Below are 25,946 nucleotides of genomic sequence, written 5' to 3'. Positions count from 1 at the left end.
TATTAAAGTATTTTTTCTCTGTGTGGTGTCTTTTTTTAACCCTTTATTGGAGATTCTTAATGGCCGGGTCAAACGTGCCTGACATTAAGAATCTCTGGCTTAATACTGGCTGGTAAAACAAAGCCAGTATTAACTCATGATTACCCAACAAGCCACCCGGCTCCAGGGCTGTTGGAAGAGTTGGATACAGCGCCAGATGATGGCGCTTCTATGAGAGCGCCATTTTCTGGGACGGCTGCGGACTGAAATCCGCAGCAGAGGCGCCCACAAACCTCGGGCTAACCTGTGCTGCGGATTCCAATCCCCAGCTGCCTAGTTGTACCCGGCTGGACACAAAAATAGGGCGAAGCCCACGTCATTTGTTTTTTAATTATTTCATGAAATAAGTGAAATAATTAAAAAAAACGGGCTTCCCTATATTTTTGGTTCCCAGCCGGGTACAAATAGGCAACTGGGGGTTGGAGGCAGCCCGTGGCTGCCAGCTGTACCTGGCTAGCATACAAAAATATGGCGAAGCCCACGTCATTTTTTTGGTGGGCAAAAAACTTCTGCATACAGTCCTGGATGGAGTATGCTGAGCCTTGTAGTTCTGCAGCTGCTGTCTGCTCTTCTCCATACAGACAGACAGCAGCTGCAGAACTACAAGGCTCAGCATACTCCATCCAGGACTGTATGCAGAAGTTTTTTGCCCCCTGAAAAAATTATGTGGCTTCGCCATATTTTTGTATGCTAGCCAGGTACAGCAGGCAGGTACGGCTGCCCCCAACCCCCAGTTGCCTATTTGTACCCGGCTGGGAACCAAAAATAAAGGGAAGCCCTTTTTTTATTATTTCATGAATTTCATGAAATAATTAGAAAATAAATGACGTAGGCTTTGCCCCATTTTTGTGTCCAGCCAGGTACAACTAGGCAGCTGGGATTGGAATCCGCACCACCGGTTGGCCTGAGCTTTCTGGGCCCCACTGCTGCGAATTGCAGTCTGCAGCCACCTCAGAAAATGGCATTTTCATAGAAGCGCCATCTTCTGGCGCTGTATCCAACTCTTCCAGCACCTGCCTGCTATACCTGGCTAGCATACAAAAATATGGCGAAGCTCACGTCCTTTTTTTGTAGCTTTTTGGCAAAAAAAAAAAAAAATGCTTCCCTGGATTTTCCATTGCCAGTGAAGGTAACACCAAGCAGTGGGGGTTAGCAGCCAGTAGCTGCTTGGATTACCCTTAGCTAGCAATACAAAAAATGCAGTGGGAGCTAACATATATTTTTTTTAATTATTTATTTAAATAACTAAAAATAAAATGGGCTTCCCTGTATTTTGATTGCTGGACATCACAGTGCTGTAAAAATAAATCTTTAAAAAAATGACGTAGCGCTCCGCGGTATTTTTGATTCTCAGCACAGATAAAGCAGACAGCTATGGGTTGCCACCCCCATCTGCCTGCCGTTACCTTGGTTGGCAATCAAAATACAGGGAAGCCCATTATTTTTTCTATTTAAAAAATAGTTAAAAAAAAAAAATTACGTTGGGTCCCCCCATTTTTGATAGCCAGCTAGGGTAAAGCAGACGGCTGTAGCCTGAAAACCACAGCTGGCAGCTTTACCGTGGTTGGGGATCCAATGTGGAGGTCCCCTCAGGCTCTTTTTTATAATTATTTTATAAATATTAATAATTACACAATAAAAGTAGGGGACCCCCCAAATTGGATCACCAGCCAAGGTAAAGCGGACAGCTGTGGTCTGGTATTCTCAGGGTGGGAAGGTCCATAGTTATTGGGCCTTCACAGCCTAAAAATAGCAGGCCGCAGGCACCCCAGACGTGGCGCATCCACTAGATGCGCCAATCCTGGCGCTTCACCCCAGCTCATCCCGTGCCCTGGTGCAGTGGCAAACGGGGTAATAAATCGGGTTGATACTAGCTGTAAAGTCACCTGAGATCAAGCCCAGCAGTTTGTGATGTCATGGCGTCTATTAGATACCCAACATCATAAACTGTCAGTACTAACAAAAACAAAAAATCGACAAAAGAAATTTATTTGAAAAAACAGTCCCCAAAACATTTCCTCTTTCACCAATTTATTGTAAGAAAAAAAATAAAGGGGTCCCACGACGACTCTGGACCGTCTAGAATATGGGGGGGAGACACTCAGGGAACGTATCCCCCATTTTCTAGGAGTGCGGACCCTTCATGTGAGGAGTGTGGGTGCAATGAATCTGCACTCACTCTCCCCGGGTCCACAGCAGCAGAGTCCATGTCGTAATGGTTGCTACCAAAGCTGCAATGCCCTGCTCATGAGGTAAGGGCATGCCTAATCAGGAGAACTACTGTAGAGGAAGCTCTGCTCACTGGTATATAGGTGCTCAGAGGTAATAATAGATAAAATTAGTGAGTAACCTCGGCACTCTATATCTCCCAGACTAAGTCAGTAAGTCACAACGGATAGTAATGCAAAATCACTCTTTATTGGTCCGTATTAAGAAAATTTTTTTTTCATAAGCATATATGTTTTTGTCCAAAACAAGTTACAAATGACGTTTCGGCCTGAGCCTTCGTCAGATTGGACTTATCTGCATGTAATCATGAAAAATGACAATAATCAGTATCACATAAGAGTGAGAGAACAATAACATAAACTCGAACAATGTAGAGGTACAATTGGGATGCAGCAAAAAAATTGCAACACAGCAAGAAATGAAACACATGATACAAATGTCATAATACAGTACAAGGACAATATAGTAATGACAAATATGGGGTCAGAGTAGGCTTAGACAGCTCTGGTACGAAAAAGATGTCAATCATGAAGTAACATGTGCAGTAGGTGTAGAGCTACACTATGCATGGCAGAGCTAATGGGTAGACCGACCATAGAAAAAGTAGAGAAAAAGTGGAGAAAAAGTGGAGAATAAGTGGAACATAAGAGGAGAAAAAGTGGAGAAAAAGTGGAGAAAAAAGTGGAGAAAAAGTGGAGAAAAAGTGGAGAAAAAGTGGAGAAAAAGTGGAGAAAAAGTGGAGATTAAGAGGAGAAAAAGTGGAGAAAAAAGTGGAGAAAAAGTGCAGAAAAAGTGGAGCATAAGTGGAGAAAAAGTGGAGAAAAAGTGGAGAAAAAGTGGAGCATAAGAGGAGAAAAAGTGGAGAAAAAAGTGGAGAAAAAGTGGAGAAAAAGTGGAGCATAAGAGGAGAAAAAGTGGAGAAAAAGTGGAGAAAAAGTGGAGCATAAGAGGAGAAAAAGTGGAGAAAAAGTGGAGAAAAAGTGGAGCATAAGAGGAGAAAAAGTGGAGATTAAGAGGAGAAAAAGTGGAGCATAAGAGGAGAAAAAGTGGAGAAAAAGTGGAGAAAAAGTGGAGAAAAAGTGGAGAAAAAGTGGAGCATAAGAGGAGAAAAAGTGGAGATTAAGAGGAGAAAAAGTGGAGAAAAAGTGGAGAAAAAGTGGAGAAAAAGTGGAGAAAAAGTGGAGCATAAGAGGAGAAAAAGTGGAGAAAAAAGTGGAGAAAAAGTGGAGAAAAAGTGGAGAAAAAGTGGAGATTAAGAGGAGAAAAAGTGGAGCATAAGAGGAGAAAAAGTGGAGAAAAAAGTGGAGAAAAAGTGGAGAAAGTGGAGAAAAAAATGGAGAAAAAGTGGAGAAAAAGTGGAGAAAAAGTGGAGAATAAGAGGAGAAAAAGTGGAGAAAAAGTGGAGAAAAAGTGGAGAATAAGAGGAGAAAAAGTGGAGAATAAGTGGAGAAAAAAATGGAGAAAAAGTGGAGAAAAAGTGGAGAAAAAGTGGAGCATAAGAGGAGAAAAAGTGGAGAAAAAGTGGAGAAAAAGTGGAGCATAAGAGGAGAAAAAGTGGAGAAAAAAGTGGAGAAAAAGTGGAGAAAAAGTGGAGCATAAGAGGAGAAAAAGTGGAGAAAAAGTGGAGAAAAAGTGGAGCATAAGAGGAGAAAAAGTGGAGAAAAAGTGGAGAAAAAGTGGAGCATAAGAGGAGAAAAAGTGGAGAAAAAGTGGAGAAAAAAGTGGAGAAAAAGTGGAGAAAAAGTGGAGAAAAAGTGGAGATTAAGAGGAGAAAAAGTGGAGAAAAAGTGGAGAAAAAGTGGAGCATAAGAGGAGAAAAAGTGGAGAAAAAAGTGGAGAAAACGTGGAGAAAACGTGGAGAAAAAGTGGAGAAAAAGTGGAGAAAAAGTGGAGCATAAGAGGAGAAAAAGTGGAGAAAAAGTGGAGAAAAAAGTGGAGAAAAAGTGGAGAAAAAGTGGAGAAAAAGTGGAGAAAAACGTGGAGAAAAAGTGGAGCATAAGAGGAGAAAAAGTGGAGAAAAAGTGGAGAAAAAGTGGAGAAAAAGTGGAGCATAAGAGGAGAAAAAGTGGAGAAAAAGTGGAGAAAAAGTGGAGAAAAAGTGGAGAAAAAGTGGAGAAAAAGTGGAGATTAAGAGGAGAAAAAGTGGAGAAAAAGTGGAGAAAAAGTGGAGCATAAGAGGAGAAAAAGTGGAGAAAAAAGTGGAGAAAACGTGGAGAAAACGTGGAGAAAAAGTGGAGAAAAAGTGGAGAAAAAGTGGAGCATAGGAGGAGAAAAAGTGGAGAAAAAAGTGGAGAAAACGTGGAGAAAAAGTGGAGAAAAAGTGGAGAAAAAGTGGAGCATAAGAGGAGAAAAAGTGGAGATTAAGAGGAGAAAAAGTGGAGAAAAAGTGGAGAAAAAGTGGAGAAAAAGTGGAGAAAAAGTGGAGAAAAAGTGGAGCATAAGAGGAGAAAAAGTGGAGAAAAAAGTGGAGAAAAAGTGGAGAAAAAGTGGAGAAAAAGTGGAGATTAAGAGGAGAAAAAGTGGAGCATAAGAGGAGAAAAAGTGGAGAAAAAAGTGGAGAAAAAGTGGAGAAAGTGGAGAAAAAAATGGAGAAAAAGTGGAGAAAAAGTGGAGAAAAAGTGGAGAATAAGAGGAGAAAAAGTGGAGAAAAAGTGGAGAAAAAGTGGAGAATAAGAGGAGAAAAAGTGGAGAATAAGTGGAGAAAAAAATGGAGAAAAAGTGGAGAAAAAGTGGAGAGAAAGTGGAGAAAAAAATGGAGAAAAAGTGGAACACCCTTTGGTACCTTTCATGTGGCACTAAGGGGTGCTTAGCTTTGTATTTAGCCAAAAAAATGAAAAAAAAATGACATAGGGTTCCCCCTAGTTTTGTAGCCAGCTAGGGTAAAGCAGACGGCTGCAGCCTGCAGACCACAGCTGGCAACCTCACCTTGGCTGGTAATCCAAAACTGAGGGCACCCCACGCTGTTATTTTAAATTAAATAAATAATTGAAAAAAAAAACACGTAGGGGTCCCCCAAAATTGGATCACCAGCCAAGGTAAAGCAGACAGCTGGGGCCTGATATTCTCAGACTAGGGAGGTCCATGGTTATTGGAATCTCCCCAGCCTAAAAATAGCAGGCCGCAGCCGCCCCAGAAGTGGCGCATCCATTAGATGCGCCAATCCTGGTGCTTCGCCCCAGCTCATCCCGCGCCCTGGTGCGGTGGCAAACGGGGTAATATTTGGGGTTAATACCAGATGTGTAATGTCACCTGGCATCAAGCCCTGGGGTTGGTGAGGTCAGGCGTCTATCAGATACCCGACATCACCAACCCAGTCAGTAATAAAAAAAAAATACACGACAAACACATTTTTATTTGAAAAAACACTCCCCAAAACATTCCCTCTTTAACCAATTTATTAGAATGAAAAACAAATCCAGGTCTGGTGTAATCCAAGGGGTTGCCATGACGATCCACACTGTCCCAGTCAATGAAGAGCAGGATGTTCCCCATTGGCTGGGAGAGCAGTGCAGTGACCTGAGCTAACATCAATGGGTCAGCCCAGGTCACTGCAGGGGGGTGACAAGTGCTGCTGTCATTGAGGTACATTACCTGCGCTGATCTCCAGCACACTGACAGCCCCTGTCACTGAGGTCAATGACCGGCGCCTTCACATCAAGTATCGCGAGAGGTCCGTGACGTCACCGCCAGTGTCAGTCTCGGGTCGGAAGCGATAGGTGATGTGACAAGCGGCGGCCATGGAGGACAGTGACAGCGCTGAGGTCGGGATGGCGGGACTTCATCACCGCAGGTAAGCCGAGCGAGCGAGCGAGCGGGCGGGCGGGCGGGCGGGCGGGATGTGGATGTGTGTGTGTGTGTTTGTGTATGTGTATGTATGTGTACATGCCGCGGGCAGGAGGGGGTGGAGCGAGCTGAGCGGGAAAGTGTGGGATTCCTGCACGTAACTAAGATAAACATCGGGTTACTAACCAAAGCGCTTTGCTTGGATACCCGATGTTTATCTTGGTTACCAGCTTGTGGCAGGCTGCCAGCGATGGCTCCTGCTCACTGTAGCTGTAAAAAGCCCTGCTTTTTGCTGCTAGAACCGTTCTCGAACGTATCTAGAACTATCGAGCTTTTAGCAAAAAGCTCGAGTTCTAGTTCGATCTCGAACAGCCCAAAAATCACTCGAACCTAGAACTGGAGAACCACGAACCACGAACCGCGCTCAACTCTACTGAGGAACACAATATTAATTGAGTTAGATCTGACAGTTCTTTTTGACTAAATTTTACCTTCTGAAACCAAAAGTAACTTAAGTTTTTCTCTATTACAACAACATTTAAGCTACAGGATACCTTCCCTTTCTATCTAAAGCCATACAAAATGTGTATACAATGTAAAATAATGCAAAAAATAACCTGAAAGTGATGTTTATTTAAAGCTATTTTGCTCATACAAAGATTTTATTGTTACTGTAAGTCTCATTGTGTACAAGTAGTAAAGTTAGATAGCAGTTAAGGTAAACATTTACTCTCATAGCTAGTGATAAGCGAATCCATAAATATTTGAGTTTGCCAAAATAGCACGGACTAAAAATAAATTGGGTTTGGCATCCAAACTTGAACCCAGACAACGAACCCCATACAACTCAATGAGGATGAAAAGTTCTGGCCTGTAAAATGGCCGTAATAAGTGCTATGGGACTACAAATTAAAGTTAAATGGTAGTAGGAGCAGGCTAGTTATACATACTGAGTTTTCAGAATCACACTGCAGTCAGACTCTTTTGCAGGCTCACTAATTAAGGCTCATCAATATTCACTGCTTACCTGGCCGGACCACTCTGCGTTATTGTCTGTGATTGGTTGCAGAATGCTATACACGCCCCCCACCCTGTGTCTGCATCTGTGATTGGTTTCAATCAGCTTGCTGTATAGTAGTGTAAAAATAAATAAATAAATTTTAAAAATTTTGCGGGTTCCCGCCATATTTTGAAAGCCAGCATCGGTAAGACAACAGCTACAGGCTGCAGCCCTCACCTGTGAGCTTTACCCTGGCTGGTAATCAAAATAGATGGGGAAAAAGGTTCCCACATTTTTAATAACTAGCCATGGTAAAGCATACAGGTGGGGGCTGGTATTATCAGGAAGGGAAGAACCATGGATGTTGGCCAACCCAGCCTAAAAATACCAGCTCGCAGGTGCCCAGATTGGCACATCTTATTAGATGTGCTAATTCTGACACATCCTGATTGCCATGATGTGGTGGCAATCGGTTTAATATGAGGGGTTGATGACAGCTGTGATTTGTCAAAAAATGACAACTGCCATCAGGTCCTGGATTAGTAATGGGGGGCATTTATGAGACACCCCCACTGCTAATTCTCTAAGTGAAAGGATATAAAACACAAATACCAAAAAATAATTTAGTTGAAATAAAATACACATGTGGCGTCCTGGACTAGCCAGGTTGTCACAGGTACTACAACACACACCCCTACCCTGAGACAGGCACATCAGTCAGACACAAAATCCTTGTTGCCTCCCTCCAGGGGCTGATGTCCACACCAGGTGGGGTGGAGCCAGGCAGTTGGCCCCACCCTCTGAGGAGTTCACAGTCCTGGAGGTGGGAAAGGAAGAGAGATCAGTTAGGAAGGTGAAGGAGTGAGGAGTGGAGTAGAAGAGAGGAGTAAACTGTCCGTTTCCGGGTGTGTGGCCTGGGCACCAAGAGCAAGGTTGGCAGACGGTGGTGGCCGTCTGCAGGAGAGGCAGATCAACGCGGAACCGTAGGACCGGGGTCGGGCGGTGGCCCGCCGGTACCGAACCGGGGAGCGAAGTGAAGCCAGCACACACAGGCAGGGCCTGCGGACCCCGACCAGGCTTGGAGTCGCCATTAGAGGTCAAATCCGTCAGTGACCGGAACCCCAGGGGTTTCCTAACAGCCAAGACCCGATTGAGGGCAACCGTCCGACCAGCAAAAGGAAATACAGCTACCGCCACAGCTAGAGTTCCAAGGGCCAGAGCCTGCGGGCAAAAGGGCTAATCCGGCACATATATACGCTGGGGAGCGGGTTACCGATGGGAAGCTATCGGGACCGAACATACACAAAGGTGCAGGGAAAGGCAGCCACCACCAACCGTCCGGGAAAAGCCACAGCAGCCGGCTGCGGGACCCGTCCATCCAGCCGTTTGGTTTACCAGAGACTTTGCGTACATTTGTGGCTGAGTGAGTACAACCATGCCATCCGGCAGTCCAGGCGACCCTGCACCTTGCCAACCCTGCCACCCCGTCACCTCACCGGGCCCCGGGACCACCAACCCCTACCCACGGAGGGGGGAACAACATCCCAGCTGCTCCCTACCATCCATCCCGGGATCCCCGTCACCAGCAGCAGTGGTGTCCAACCTCACCAAAACCCGTGGGTGGCGTCACGGAACAAATCCCCAAACCAAACTACCCCCTTTTCACTCATGGGCGAGGAGCGCCGCTCGAGCACCCGGATCCGGCCCACCGCTCGAGCCACTGAGCAGCCATCGCAGCAGCGCCGGACCCGAGCGTTAGTGAGTGCAGCGCAGCGGCGTCCTCCCCGCCTGCGACACACACACCCTCTTTCACCCCTTTATTAACCCCCAAAACATCCTTGCAGATGGAGGTCACATCTGAGTTGCCATGGTGTGACTACAGGCAACCTGACTGCTGAACTGTCGAACTGTGGGAAATGGCCGTGTCCTGCAACCTAAAACTCCGGCAGTCAGGCTCTCCTACTGCCCTCAGTGAAAGTGCTGCCAGATTGTTGGACTGTGGGACACGGCTGTGACTCACAATCCGACAGTCCAGCAACAGCTTAAACTTTCACTGCAGAAACGAGGGAGCTCCCAGTATGACCTCAGGTGACCTGATTGCTAGATTGTTAAACTGCGAGTAAGGGCTATGTCTTGCTGTCTGACAGCCAGGTCAGCTGAGGTCACACTGTAGGAACCCAGATGTGAGCTCCAGTGGACTGAGTGATGTCACCTGCTGACAGCAGTGTTCCCCACTACTGTCAGTGATTCCAGGAGCCTGCAGAGAACAGACATGTTTTCTCTCTCTGCAGCCTCAGAATGTAGAAGAGCTGGGGATCATCATGGGACTTTGAATGGATTACATTGGGGATTAATAAAAGTGTTTTCGGGATTAATAAAAGTGTGAAAGAGGTTGTATGTATTTTATTTTAAATAAATGATCTTTTCAGAGTTTGTATTATTTCTTTTCCCTTAGAAGATTAGTAATGGGGGTGTCTCATAGACACCTCCTATTACTAATCCAGGGCTAGATGACAGCTGTCATTTTTGACAAATCACTTAAAAAAGAAGAGAGACAGAAAAAGCGCTCCTGTGTGAAACCAACTTATAATTGAATTGAAAGATCAGTGCTGAGTTGCACTCACCTTTTAATGTTGTGCTGACTGGCACAACTCTGAAGCAGCTCATGTATGCGGTCCCCTTACCTATGATCCGCCGTCGGATTAATCCAGGTCAGAGTCCAAATCAGCCGCAGTCCTTACTCTTGCTGGGGTACTGAACAGAACCTCTGTCAGTAGCTTGGTCCTTGGATTGCCCTGCTGCACCAGCCGGGCGGCCGAAAGACCAATTTAAGCCACAAAAAGGGCACAGATCCAAGCCACACCAATAGGGAGGCTTAACCCTTTAATTGCACAATGCATTTCTGAGATGGTATGTCCCCTCCATCAGGTGCTGAATAGGCAGTGTTTAGTCTGCCTTATATAAGCATATATTCATGAAAAAAGAATAACATTCAAGATAAAAAATAGTCTTTGTCACACACACACAATTGAAAAATTAAAAAAAAGTTACTTACCGTATTTTTCGGACTATAAGACGCACCGGACCATAAGACGCACTTTGGTTTTAGAGCAGGAAAATAGGAAAATAAAATTTTAAGCAAAAAATGGGAGTCAGGACACACTGTTATGGGGCGAGGATCTGCTGCTGACACTGTTATGGGGGTATTCTCTCCAAATTCTCTACTAAGGTACCCCAGCCTGGTAATGATCCTCCTGCCTTGCATATACAGTATATGTCCCTCATCCTGCTATATACCCCATCCTGGCATATGGCCCCATCCTGCTATATATGGAAACCCATCCTGGCATATGGCCCCATCCTGCTATATACCCCCAACCTTCTACATACCCCCATCCTGCTCATATACCACTATCCTGCTATATACCCCCATCCTGCTCATATACCCACATTCTGCTCATATACCCCCCATCCTGCTCATATACCCCCATCCTGCTCATATACCCTCATCCTGCTCATAGTATACCACCATCCTGCTCATAGTATACCCCCATCCTGCTCATATTATACCCCCATCCTGCTCATATTATACCCTCATGCTGCTCATATTATACCCCCATCCTGCTCATATCATACCCCCATCCTGCTCATATCATACCCCCATCCTGCTCATATTATACCTCCATCCTGGTCATATTATACACCCATCCTGCTCATATTATACCCCCATCCTGCTCATATTATACCCCCATCCTGCTCATATTATACCCCCATCCTGCTCATATTATACCCCCATCCTGGTATACGGCCCGCATCCTGTGGCACATAAAAAAAGTAAACATTCATACTCACCTTACCTCACTCTCTGCAGCATCACTCCTCCTCCCGTCTGTGTCAGCGGCTGCGCCGTCCCCGTTCTCCTGCAGCATTGCGATGTACTCCTGTGCCAGCGACGGCTGCGTGTGGACACGTCATCGTGACGTCATCTGTTACATCTCGTGGCTCTCCTCTTGCAAGGAATGAGGTGGTCCCCCATTCCTTGTCTGCCGCGAGCCCTCCTGCTCGGCAGCACCAAAGGCCTGGGAGACTGCAGGAGTTTCCTCCTCCTAAATGCAGCAGAAGGGTGACACCTAGTGGTTTACTCCTTGTAAGGAATGGAGTGGTCTCCCATCCCTTGCCTGCCACGTGTCCTCCTGCTCAGCATCGCAGAGGGTCGGAGTGGTTGCACAGTGTGCAAAGGATAGATGCTCAGGGAAGCAGCAAGACTTCCCTTAGCTCTGCACATTGTGAAACCGAAGATCCCGCCTTTATGACCCAGAGGCAGGAGGTTGAGCATGTGCCCCACGTGACGTCTTCTGATTCGCTCACTGGTATCACACGGCCAGATAACAAGGCTGGTGATGTGCTGAATCCTGACTGGCCGGGCCAGGACGTCACAGATCATGATTGGGTCACATCCGTCTCGCGCCCGCCCTTGGCTGGAGCTACATCTCCTTAAAAACCCCTCCTGCCATCATGGCGGCGCGCGACCGTCCTTCTATGTTTGGATGTCTGGCAGCGTGCTGCCACGCCACTGTACAGACATTGTATTTTGCAGGTCTCGCCCCTGCCTTGCTGCTCCGGCAGTATTCCGTTTAACAGGCTGTGTTCCTGTCCCAGGTGAGCTCCTTGAATCTCTGTCGGACTCACCTGGTTTCTAAAGCACACGTGCGTGGGCACCTCTGTGCTACCCTCGTGCCATATTCCTGTGACTCCCGCTGGCACACGTGCGTAGGCACCTCTGTGTGTCCCCGTGCAACAGGTACACCGAGTTGTGAGCCCCGTGCCATACAACCCTCACGGGTTAGGGCGGACAGGTGTACGCAGATCGTCTGTGACATTCCAGACGATCGCTAGCAGCAACCCGCTCACTCTTCTCCCACCATAGCAGCGGTCCCTTACACCGCACAGTGGACCTTGACCGGCGGAAGCTGTCCATATACCATCTTGGCACGCTTCCCCGGGTCCCCCTCGTAACAGTCATCGCTGTGTGCGCCACTAGTCTCAGCGGTCGCCGCTGGCACAGGAGGACATCGCAATGCTGCAGGAAAACGGGGACGGCTCCACTCAGCGGCGCTGCCGCTGACACAGACGGGAGGAGGAGCGATGCTGCAGGAGAACGGGGACGGCTCCACTCAGCGGCCGCTGGCAGCCAGGAGGAGATCACGGTGCTGCAGGGGAACAGTGACAGGTGAGTGTACTGATTCACTGCACCCCGCGCTGATGATGATGCGCGGGGAGCAGTGAATACAGCCGCACATGATCACTCCAGGCTGTAGTTGCCAGGGGTGATCACGGCCGGCTGTTTATCCCTCACCCATCCTCCCGCCCATCATCCCGCCCACCTGTCAGCGCCGGCTTCTGCGCTGAGAGATGGGCGGGAGGATGGGCGTGCATATTAGATGAGCGGGCCCACGTGCTCACGGCAGGCACTGCTGCTGCTGCCTGCTCGTGCCCCCGATGACCCGCTCCACCGCAGCACCCTCATTCCCCGCAGCCATGCCCTACATTCAGACCATTAGACGCACCCCCCACTTTCCCCCAACATTTTGGGGAAAAAAAGTGTGTCTTATGGTCCGAAAAATACGGTATAACCATATAAAAAAACCAAAGAAGGATATATAAAAAACTAAAAGAAAAGGCACACACAATACTTGCACAAATATATGGAGATATTTTGCAAGGAACAATCAATATATTTAAATTATTAAAAATTATTAAAACCAGAAAAAGAAGAGGATTTAATGTTAATATACTACAACCTACTATACAGTCATATGAAAAAGTTTGGGCGCCCCTATTAATGTTAACCTTTTTTCTTTATAACAATTAGGGTTTTTGCAACAGCTTTTTCAGTTTCATATATCTAATAACTGATGGACTCAGTAACATTTCTGGATTGAAATGAGGATTATTGTACTAACAGAAAATGTGCAATCCGCATTTAAACAAAATTTGACCGGTGCAAAGGTATGGGAACCCTTATCAATTTCTTGATTTGAACACTCCTAACTACTTTTTACTGACTTACTAAAACACTAAATTGGTTTTGTAACCTCAATGAGCTTTAAACTTCGTAAGCAGGTGTATCCAATCATGAGAAAATGTATATAAGGTGGCCACTTGCAAGTTGTTCTATTTGAATCTCCTATGAAGAGTGGCATCATGGGCTCCTCAAAACAACTCTCAAATGATCTGAAAACAAAGATTATTCAACATAGTTGTTCAGGGGAAGGATACAAAAAGTTGTCTCAGAGATTTAAACTGTCAGTTTCCACTGTCAGGAACATAGTAAGGAAATGGAAGAACACAGGTACAGTTCTTGTTAAGCCCAGAAGTGGCAGGCCAAGAAAAATATCAGAAAGGCAGAGAAGAACAATGGTGAGAACAGTCAAGGACAATCCACAGACCACCTCCAAAGACCTTCAGCATCATCTTGCTGCAGATGATGTCAATGTGCATCGGTCAACAATACAGCGCACTTTGCACAAGGAGAAGTTGTATGGGAGAGTGATGCGAAAGAAGCCATTTCTGCAAGCATGCCACAAACAGAGTCGCCTGAGGTATGCAAAAGCACATTTGGACAAGCCAGTTACATTTTGGAAGAAGGTCCTGTGGACTGATGAAACAAAGATTGAGTTGTTTGGTCATACAAAAAGGCATTATGCATGGAAGCAAAAAAACACGGCATTCCAAGAAAAGCACTTGCTACCCACAGTAAAATTTGGTGGAGGTTCCATCATGCTTTGGGGCTGTGTGGCCAATGGCGGCACCTGGAATCTTGTTAAAGTTGAGGGTCGCATGGATTCAACTCAGTATCAGCAGATTCTTGACAATAATGTGCAAGAATCAGTGACAAAGTTGAAGTTACGCAGGGGATGGATATTTCAGCAAGACAATGATCCAAAACACCGCTCCAAATCTACTCAGGCATTCATGCAGAGGAGCAATTACAATGTTCTGGAATGGCCATCCCAGTCCCCAGACCTGAATATCATTGAAAATCTGTGGGATGATTTGAAGTGTGCTGTCCATGCTCGGTGACCATCAAACTTATCTGAACTGGAATTGTTTTGTAAACAGGAATGGTCAAATATACCTTCATCCAGGATCCAGGAACTCATTAAAAGCTACAGAAAGTGACTAAAGGCTGTTATTTTTGCAAAAGGAGGATCTACAAATATTAATGTCACTTTTATGTTGAGGTGCTCACACTTTTGCACCGGTCAAATTTTGTTTAAATGTGGATTGCACATTATCTGTTAGTACAATAAACCTCATTTCAATCCAGAAATATTACTCAGTCCATCAGTTATTAGATATATGAAACTGAAATAGCTGTTGCAAAAACCCAAATTGTTATAAATAAAAAAGTTTAACATTAATAGGGGTGCCCAAACTTTTTCATATCACTGTATATGTATAAGAAGAAGATCTAGATATTCAAATAACATTTAAAACCATTTATTTTATAAGAAAATGCAGGAACCTAATTTTTTTTTTTTTGCACATCAATGGATTAAGAAGTTAACCCCTTAACGACCCATGACGTACTAGATACGTCATGGATCGTGTGCCGGTAAGCCCCGCCCCCTGCCGCCGGTCGGCGGCGGCGAGACGCGCACATATCAGCTGTTATCAACAGCTGATATGTGTGCCTGCTAGCCGCGGGTGGAATCGCTTCCACCCGCGGCCATTAACCCCTTACATTTCGCTGCCAAAGTCTTGGCAGCGATATGTATATGGGCGCCGCCATGACAGTGACTTACCCCGACCCCGCCGGAAGTCACGTGACATGATCACGTGACTTTCGGCGGTTGCCATGGTAGCACAGGGTCATGTGATGACGCCTGTGGCTAACATGAGTCACTTCCTCTCAATGCCGGAATACAGCCGGCATTGAAAGTGAAGCAGCAAATCTGCAGTTCTCAGCTCTGTAGCTGAGATCTGCAGATAGTGCAGAGCGATCGGATTGCTGATCGCAATAGCCCCCTAGGGGGACTAGTAAAATAAAAAAAAAAAGTAAAAAAAAAAGTTTTAAAAAATTAAAAAAAAATAAAAAAACCTAAAAGTTCAAATCACCCCCCTTTCACCCCATTGAAAATTAAAGGGTTAAAAAAATAAAAAATACACACATATTTGGTATTGCCACATTCAGAAATGCCCGATCTATCAAAATATAAAATCAATGAATCTGATCAGTAAACGGCGTAGCGGCAAAAAAATTCCAAACGCCAAAATTACGTTTTTTGGTCGCCGCAAATTTTGCGCAAAATGCAATAACAGGCGATCAAAACGTAGCATCTGCGCAAAAATGGTACCGTTAAGAACGTCAGGTCGAGACGCAAAAAATAAGCCATCACTGAGCCTCAGATCCTGAAAAATGAGAACGCTACGGGTTTTGGAAAATGGCGCAAAACGTGCGCCACGTTTTTCGGACCAGCTTGTGAATTTTTTTAACCCCTTAGATACAAGTAAACCTATACATGTTTGGTGTCTATAAACTCGCACTGACCTGAGGCATCATACCCATACATCAGTTTTACCATATAGTGAACACGGTGAATAAAATATCCCAAAAACTATTGTACAATCCCACTTTTTTTGCAATTTTTCCGCACTTGGAATTTTTTTGCCGTTTTCCAGTACATTATATGGTAAAACTTATGGTTTCATTTAAAAGTACAACTCGTCCCGCAAAAAACAAGCCCTCATATGGCAAGATTGATGGAAAAATAAAAAAGTTACGCCTCTCGGAAGAAGGGGAGCAAAAAACAAAAACGCAAAAACGGAAAGTGCCCGGGGGCTGAAGGGGTTAATAAATAGATAAATTACACTGACCCAAAAGGAAATTATTATTGTATTTGGTTTTAGGCTAACATTCCTTCCACTCATATTTTCCTTATATTATGGGAATAACATGGTACGCAGATAGTGACTTTGACCAATGTTATACTTACAGGCCTTCCAGAATCGTTCACCAGTTGGCTAACTTATTAGAAATTTAATATTAATAATTAATGGGTGTGTTCACTGCTAAAATTTAGGCCTTCAGGGATTAATGTGGCCATTTTAAATATCCAGTAGGATTTTCTATTTATTAACCTCTTGTATCGGTCTGTTATATTAGTCGGGATCTGTTCCAGTATAGTGAGCCGCAACCCACCTGTTTTTTTTATGCTTTAAAAGGTAATGTTTCAAAACACTATGTTCTAATAGGCCCTATCTAATGTTATGGTGACGTTTATTCAATCTGTTATGCATAGAGTAGATTGAATTGTTCGACCACTACATTGGATATCGCAGCTGCATTCTAGTAAATAAATACATATGACGATTTTCAGTCCAAATGCTGCCTAATATTGAATACTTCACCGGTTACTGCTGATTGGAAGCTGGTTCTTTCATGTTGTATGTTATTACAGCATAGACAATTGTGACCACCGCATCGATAAACCCCTTTCTTAGGCTGTCTCTCATTAGTCTAGCTAAATTTGAATGTTATACCTGATGGATATAGGTGCTACTAAATTTTAAAAATGTTTATTTCGCATATAGATAATCCTTGGATCTTTTGGTAAATATTCAGCCAAAATTGGGTCACTTTTCAAGATGTACCAATATTTCTTCATCATATTTTCCACACTCCTAAAATAACTATTAAATGTAGTGATGAAACTGCTTATATTCCAAATTAGTGTCTCTATTATGTCTGATGTCATCTTTTTTTAATTTATTCTCATTTTTTGATAAGCAATCCTTTTGAAACATTTTTTTGGTTGTATTAAAGGTATCTTGGACCCAACACCTCAGGTAGCCCTTCTCCAGGAACCTCTGTCTTAAAATTTCTGATTCCATTAGGAAATCTACCTCCTCAGTGCAGTTCTTATGAATGCGCCAATATTGGCTATAGGGAATGTTTTTGATCCAATTGGGTAGGTATCCATTTTTGAATTCTAAATAACTGTTCACATCGGCTTTTTATAAAAAAAAAGGCGAGGTCTTAATTAGACCCTCATTATTAATTGTTATATTTAGATCCAAAAATTGAATATTTTCTTTGGAAAAAGTAGCAGTAAACACCAATCCTCATGGGTTATGATTGAGTTCAACAAAAGTCATTACTTCCTATGATGTACCCCCCCAAATGAGAAAAAGATCATCGATAAATCTACAATAAGAAGCTATACGACCCATCAGCAGAGAAGACCCCTTTAGGAACAGGGACTCGAATCACCCCCTAAATAAATTTGCATAACTGGGGGTGAATCTTGTCCTCATCGCGCAGCCCCTTATCTGCTGATAGGTCGCACCCTGAAAGGAAAAAATATTATCCTGTAATATAAAATAGATGCTGTCCAATAAGAACTTCTTCTGGTGTTCAGGAATAAAATTATCAAGGGACAGATAGTAGTTGACACTTTCTAGCCCTCTGAAGTGATCTATATTTGAATAGAGGGAACTTACATCCAATGTTAACAAGATATGGGAGGGGAGGGGAGGTAATGTTTTTAATAAACTGATTAGATGAGAGGAATCCCGTAAATGTGATTCGAGATTCATGACATATTTCTGAAGGAACAGGTCTACCTAATGAGATAAATTAGATGAGTGCAGAGTTAAGAATATATTATTCTTTTTGTCAACAATTCATATAGAATGTTTGGATCACTAGAATTGAGGTCCTCTCCACCCAATGCTTCTCACAAGCTCTGCTGTCCCACATGCACAGAAAAACAAGGATACTGCGTTGCTGACCAAAAAAGGAGCATACCATTTTAAAATCAATTCAGATGACAAAATTGTGTTCGTGATATTGCAACAACTCAATGACTCTCTTTATGTCTTTATATTCTTTGCAAAGAGAAACTGAAGAGTCAGTTGAGACTGCACTAAATCAATTATCATTGTAAAGGAGGACACACTTTAATCTCAACTTGAAGCTGTCGATGAACAGTCATCATTCAAGTTAAAGATTTAAATAACCAATTCCTCAATCAAACATGTTTGTTATGGCAATACATAAAGCCACTGTCACTCCTAAAGTATTGTAGAAATGTACTTTCTCTGGATCAAAAGTAGGGTACCTTTGCTCCTTTTTCAGCCAAGTTTTTCTAATGCAGTCTTGCCAAACCAACTATAAGTATGCTAAATGTCATCTTATCACATGTTCCAACACACTGATTGCACACCATGTGGGGGCCCAAAACTTATTTTGATCACTAATATTTACTTTCAAATATGCAAAATAGGATGGCTAAAAAATGTGTTGATGTTCGTCTTTTAACGGGAATGGTGAAACTGTCACAGACATAACAAAAGGAATAAGAGCTGTTTAGACACTTATGACAAGAAGTAGCAGAGACAGACATGATCTGAAATAAAGGAAACAAGTGTGTAAGTAAAAAAATAAATCTTTTTAACCCCTTGAAAACAGACTTTCTAAATACGCTTCACTATATAGATGGGCACACAACCTCTTGCCACATTGTCTGTAACTGAATAGCCTAGGCAAATAACAACCTGTTGCTAGTTGCTAAGGTCATTCTCCATCCTAGGCAACTCGAGGTCAATTCACTGTAGGCCAATAGGAGATCACTAGTGATACCCTCAATCCAGCCTAGAGTATTCGCCTTAAGATAAGCTGTATAGAAAACCATGACGTGTTAGAAGAAAACTAACCACAGTCTTGAAATCAGCTTTCTTATATTAGTCTGAATCAGCAGAAAAAACGAACCCAACAAAAGTTATTTCCAAAATTGTTCCATTGTTTCCCGTAAATATAAGTGTCATTAAAATTGCCATAAATAAAAATATCTCACATGCTCTACCATTAAATAAATAATTGACACTTTCTGTGCTTCCTTCACAAAATATCCATCCCTAAACACTGCAACTCTCCATAATATTTATCCCACACTGCCCCTCTCCGTATTGTCCCCCATACTTCCCCTTTCCATAATATCCCCCACACTGCCCCTCTTAATAATATCTCCCACACTGTCCTTCACCATAATGTCACCCCCCACACACTGCCCCTCTCCATAATATCTCCCCACACTGCCCCTCTCCATAATATCTCCCCACACAGCCCCTCTATATAATGTTATCCCCCAAACACTGCCCCTCTCCATAATATCCCCACACACTGTTCCTCTCAATATTATCCTCCAACATTGCAGCTCTCCATAATATTCCTCCCCTACTTTGCTCTTCTCCATAATGTCCTTTTCCACACTGTCCCACTTAATAATATTTCCCCCCTCTCCATAATATCCTCCACATGGTGCCTCTTTAAAATATCCCCTATAATACCCCTCTCCATAAAATTCTTCCACACATCCCCACTCCATAATATCCCCTCACATTGTGCCTCACCATAATATCCCCCACTGTCAGTCCATAATATTATTTCCTCCACATTGCCCCTCTCCCTACTGTCCTCTACACTATCCCTCTCTTACTGCCTCTAACACTCAGCCACTTCATAATATCACCATCCCATGCATACTCTTATCCAAAATATCTCCTCAAACCGCAACTTTCCATAATATTCTCCCCTGCCCCACTCTCTCTTATTGTTTTGTGCCCCCTTTCATAATATTCACCCATAGTGTGTGTGCCTTGGCACACATTTGATCTTCTGCTCCTCCATTGAGTGCTTAACGGGGCAAAAGTGTCCATTGCCTGTGCAGCGCCAGCAGCAGCGTGCAGACATCATCCCACTGCTGCACCATGGAGTAGGGACTGACAAGTTATTCTCTGCACATTTGAATATTAGAAGCAATATTATATTAAATGCATACTGTAGACCATATGTTGTGCAGACCTGGAGCAAAGTATCATTCTTGTAAATAAATAAGCAATTGTGTGACAAAAAAAGTCAAATATTGGCCCAAAAAGTTACAAAAAAGGCCAAGCTATATTTTTTTTTATTATTTCAATTACCTCACTAGCAGATGAAACAGTCAGTGAGACCTCACAGCATGTGGTATGTGCTGTGATGTCATACTACGACTTCATGTTTGGGTCAATCTATCAGTCTATACAACTATTAAACGTCCTGCAAATGTTTTTACCTATACATAACATTGTTTTGGGAGAGTTCTCCCTGTATAATCTTGTGTATGAAAGCCCGTCCTGTATGTTTCACAGATAATATTCTGAAGTTTCAAACTAGGTGACATATTTAGAAAATAATTGCCAGCAACAAGCCATTCCCTCATCATTGTAGTTCTATGTAAAAGACCCCAAATAACAGTTCACAGGTTTCTTCATATCCTGAATACCTTATCGGGTCTGTTCTATCTCTCTCGGTGTAATGTCCACTGTCTAACTGATTGTTTCCAGAATATTGTTCCATAGATTTCTAGTTCATCATGTCATTCTGTCATGTAGCTAACAACTTAAATGTGTTCCTTGATGTTAAATCCAAACACGTTGACTGTCTGGAGATGAACTCTTATCCTTTAAGTACATATCCTTAATATTTCTGTCTTTTAAAGGGAATGTCCACACTAGAGTTGAGCGCGGTTCGTGGTTCGTGGTTCTCCAGTTCGCGGCTCGAGTGATTTTGGGGCATGTTCTAGATCGAACTAGAACTCGAGCTTTTTGCAAAAGCTCGATAGTTCTAGAAACGTTCGAGAACGGTTCTAGCAGCCAAAAAACAGCTAAATCCTAGCTTGGTTTCTGCTGTAATAGTGTAAGTCACTCTGTGAATCAAACTATTATCACATTTCAGTGTATAGTGTGCGTGAACAGCGCCTTCAGATCACTGCTGTTTCTATAATGGCGATCGCCATTTTTTTTTTTTTTTTTTTCTTGTCTTCCTTCCCTAAGCGCGCGCGTCTTGTGGGGCGGGCCAGCATGTCAGCCAATCACAGACACACACACACCTAAGTGGACTTTGAGCCAGAGAAGCAACGGCATGTGTGATAGGATCTGCATGTCACATGTCCCTGCATTATAAAACCGGACATTTTCTTCACGAACGCCATTATCTGCCTTCTGCGTCTTTGGTGTCAGACATCAGTGTCGCAGCTCCGTCATCCTGAGTCCTATAGCCGATACAGCTGTATGTGCTGCATACACAGCGTTAGACAGCTTAGGGAGAGCACATTCTAGCAGTCCTTTTAAGGGCTCAAAGCGGCAGGGTCAGAGAGCCATAAGTGACAGGTCCTGCAAACAGCAACAGCGTCTGTGTAGCCCAGGTCAGGGATTTCCTCCCTGCATTTCACCATTAGGAGGGAATAGAAAGGCAGGCTTCCATTCCTCTACCCAGAGCACCACAATCCTGCCACTGTACCCTCTTGTCCTCTGCACACTCCAACTCATTCTAAGTAAGCCATTATACTAGCAAATATTCAGTGTACCTAGTGGCATCCTATACGTGGCTATTGGACTTTGCTATAGTCCCACTAGTGCAAAGACATTTGCAGAGCACGTCTGCCTGCATTGCACACTACAACTTTTTTAAACTAAGCAATTTTACTAGCAAACACTCAGTGTACCTAGTGGCATCCTATACGTGGCTATTGGACTTTGCTATAGTCCCACTAGTGCCAAGACATTTGCAGAGCGCATCTGCCTGCGTTGCACACTCCAACGAATTATAACTAAGCCATTATACTAGCACACACTCAGTGTACCTAGTGGCATCCTATACGTGGCTATTGGACTTTGCTATAGTCCCACTAGTGCAAAGACATTAGCAGAGCACATCTGCCTGCATTGCACACTCCAAGTTTTTTAAACTAAGCAATTTTACTAGCAAACACTCAGTGTACCTAGTGGCATCCTATACGTGGCTATTGGACTTTGCTATAGTCCCACTAGTGCCAAGACATTTGCAGAGCGCATCTGCCTGCGTTGCACACTCCAACTAATTATAACTAAGCCATTATACTTGCACACACTAAGTGTTTTTTAGTGGCATCCTATACGTGGCTATTGGACTTTGCTATAGTCCTACTAGTGCCAAGACATTTGCAGAGCGCATCTGCCTGCGTTGCACACTCCAACTAATTATAACTAAGCCATTATACTAGCACACACTCAGTGAACCTAGTGGCATCCTATACGTGGATATTGGACTTTGCTATAGTCCCACTAGTGCCAAGACATTTGCAGCACGTCTGCCTGCGTTGCACACTCCAACTAATTATAACTAAGCCATTATACTAGCACACACTCAGTGTACCTAGTGGCATCCTATACGTGGCTATTGGACTTTGCTATAGTCCCACTAGTGCCAAGACATTTGCAGCACGTCTGCCTGCGTTGCACACTCCAACTAATTATAACTAAGCCATTATACTAGCACACACTCAGTGTACCTAGTGGCATCCTATACGTGGCTATTGGACTTTGCTATAGTCCCACTAGTGCCAAGACATTTGCAGCACGTCTGCCTGCGTTGCACACTCCAACTAATTATAACTAAGCCATTATACTAGCACACACTCAGTGTACCTAGTGGCATCCTATACGTGGCTATTGGACTTTGCTATAGTCCCACTAGTGCCAAGACATTTGCAGCACGTCTGCCTGCGTTGCACACTCCAACTAATTATAACTAAGCCATTATACTAGCACACACTCAGTGTACCTAGTGGCATCCTATACGTGGCTATTGGACTTTGCTATAGTCCCACTAGTGCCAAGACATTTGCAGCACGTCTGCCTGCGTTGCACACTCCAACTAATTATAACTAAGCCATTATACTAGCACACACTCAGTGTACCTAGTGGCATCCTATACGTGGCTATTGGACTTTGCTATAGTCCCACTAGTGCCAAGACATTTGCAGCACGTCTGCCTGCGTTGCACACTCCAACTAATTATAACTAAGCCATTATACTAGCACACACTCAGTGTACCTAGTGGCATCCTATACGTGGCTATTGGACTTTGCTATAGTCCCACTAGTGCCAAGACATTTGCAGCACGTCTGCCTGCGTTGCACACTCCAACTAATTATAACTAAGCCATTATACTAGCACACACTCAGTGTACCTAGTGGCATCCTATACGTGGCTATTGGACTTTGCTATAGTCCCACTAGTGCCAAGACATTTGCAGAGCACATCTGCCTGCGTTGCACACTCCAACTAATTATAACTAAGCCATTATACTTGCACACACTAAGTGTTTTTTAGTGGCATCCTATACGTGGCTATTGGATTTTGCTATAGTCCTACTAGTGCCAAGACATTTGCAGAGCGCATCTGCCTGCGTTGCACACTCCAACTAATTATAACTAAGCCATTATACTAGCACACACTCAGTGAACCTAGTGGCATCCTATACGTGGATATTGGACTTTGCTATAGTCCCACTAGTGCCAAGACATTTGCAGCACGTCTGCCTGCGTTGCACACTCCAACTAATTATAACTAAGCCATTATACTAGCACACACTCAGTGTACCTAGTGGCATCCTATACGTGGCTATTGGACTTTGCTATAGTCCCACTAGTGCCAAGACATTTGCAGCACGTCTGCCTGCGTTGCACACTCCAACTAATTATAACTAAGCCATTATACTAGCACACACTCAGTGTACCTAGTGGCATCCTATACGTGGCTATTGGACTTTGCTATAGTCCCACTAGTGCCAAGACATTTGCAGCACGTCTGCCTGCGTTGCACACTCCAACTAATTATAACTAAGCCATTATACTAGCACACACTCAGTGTACCTAGTGGCATCCTATACGTGGCTATTGGACTTTGCTATAGTCCCACTAGTGCCAAGACATTTGCAGCACGTCTGCCTGCGTTGCACACTCCAACTAATTATAACTAAGCCATTATACTAGCACACACTCAGTGTACCTAGTGGCATCCTATACGTGGCTATTGGACTTTGCTATAGTCCCACTAGTGCCAAGACATTTGCAGCACGTCTGCCTGCGTTGCACACTCCAACTAATTATAACTAAGCCATTATACTAGCACACACTCAGTGTACCTAGTGGCATCCTATACGTGGCTATTGGACTTTGCTATAGACCCACTAGTGCCAAGACATTTGCAGCACGTCTGCCTGCGTTGCACACTCCAACTAATTATAACTAAGCCATTATACTAGCACACACTCAGTGTACCTAGTGGCATCCTATACGTGGCTATTGGACTTTGCTATAGTCCCACTAGTGCCAAGACATTTGCAGCACGTCTGCCGGCGTTGCACACTCCAACTAATTATAACTAAGCCATTATACTAGCACACACTCAGTGTACCTAGTGGCATCCTATACGTGGCTATTAGACTTTGCTATAGTCCCACTAGTGCCAAGACATTTGCAGCACGTCTGCCTGCGTTGCACACTCCAACTAATTATAACTAAGCCATTATACTAGCACACACTCAGTGTACCTAGTGGCATCCTATACGTGGCTATTGGACTTTGCTATAGTCCCACTAGTGCCAAGACATTTGCAGCACGTCTGCCTGCGTTGCACACTCCAACTAATTATAACTAAGCCATTATACTAGCACACACTCAGTGTACCTAGTGGCATCCTATACGTGGCTATTGGACTTTGCTATAGTCCCACTAGTGCCAAGACATTTGCAGCACGTCTGCCTGCGTTGCACACTCCAACTAATTATAACTAAGCCATTATACTAGCACACACTCAGTGTACCTAGTGGCATCCTATACGTGGCTATTGGACTTTGCTATAGTCCCACTAGTGCCAAGACATTTGCAGCACGTCTGCCTGCGTTGCACACTCCAACTAATTATAACTAAGCCATTATACTAGCACACACTCAGTGTACCTAGTGGCATCCTATACGTGGCTATTGGACTTTGCTATAGTCCCACTAGTGCCAAGACATTTGCAGCACGTCTGCCTGCGTTGCACACTCCAACTAATTATAACTAAGCCATTATACTAGCACACACTCAGTGTACCTAGTGGCATCCTATACGTGGCTATTGGACTTTGCTATAGTCCCACTAGTGCCAAGACATTTGCAGCACGTCTGCCTGCGTTGCACACTCCAACTAATTATAACTAAGCCATTATACTAGCACACACTCAGTGTACCTAGTGGCATCCTATACGTGGCTATTGGACTTTGCTATAGTCCCACTAGTGCCAAGACATTTGCAGCACGTCTGCCTGCGTTGCACACTCCAACTAATTATAACTAAGCCATTATACTAGCACACACTCAGTGTACCTAGTGGCATCCTATACGTGGCTATTGGACTTTGCTATAGTCCCACTAGTGCCAAGACATTTGCAGCACGTCTGCCTGCGTTGCACACTCCAACTAATTATAACTAAGCCATTATACTAGCACACACTCAGTGTACCTAGTGGCATCCTATACGTGGCTATTGGACTTTGCTATAGTCCCACTAGTGCCAAGACATTTGCAGCACGTCTGCCTGCGTTGCACACTCCAACTAATTATAACTAAGCCATTATACTAGCACACACTCAGTGTACCTAGTGGCATCCTATACGTGGCTATTGGACTTTGCTATAGTCCCACTAGTGCCAAGACATTTGCAGCACGTCTGCCTGCGTTGCACACTCCAACTAATTATAACTAAGCCATTATACTAGCACACACTCAGTGTACCTAGTGGCATCCTATACGTGGCTATTGGACTTTGCTATAGTCCCACTAGTGCCAAGACATTTGCAGCACGTCTGCCTGCGTTGCACACTCCAACTAATTATAACTAAGCCATTATACTAGCACACACTCAGTGTACCTAGTGGCATCCTATACGTGGCTATTGGACTTTGCTATAGTCCCACTAGTGCCAAGACATTTGCAGCACGTCTGCCTGCGTTGCACACTCCAACTAATTATAACTAAGCCATTATA

The sequence above is a fragment of the Anomaloglossus baeobatrachus genome, chromosome 4 (genome assembly GCF_048569485.1).
Source record: "Anomaloglossus baeobatrachus isolate aAnoBae1 chromosome 4, aAnoBae1.hap1, whole genome shotgun sequence".
NCBI lineage: Eukaryota > Metazoa > Chordata > Amphibia > Anura > Aromobatidae > Anomaloglossus > Anomaloglossus baeobatrachus.
This window is presented reverse-complemented; position numbering follows the sequence as displayed.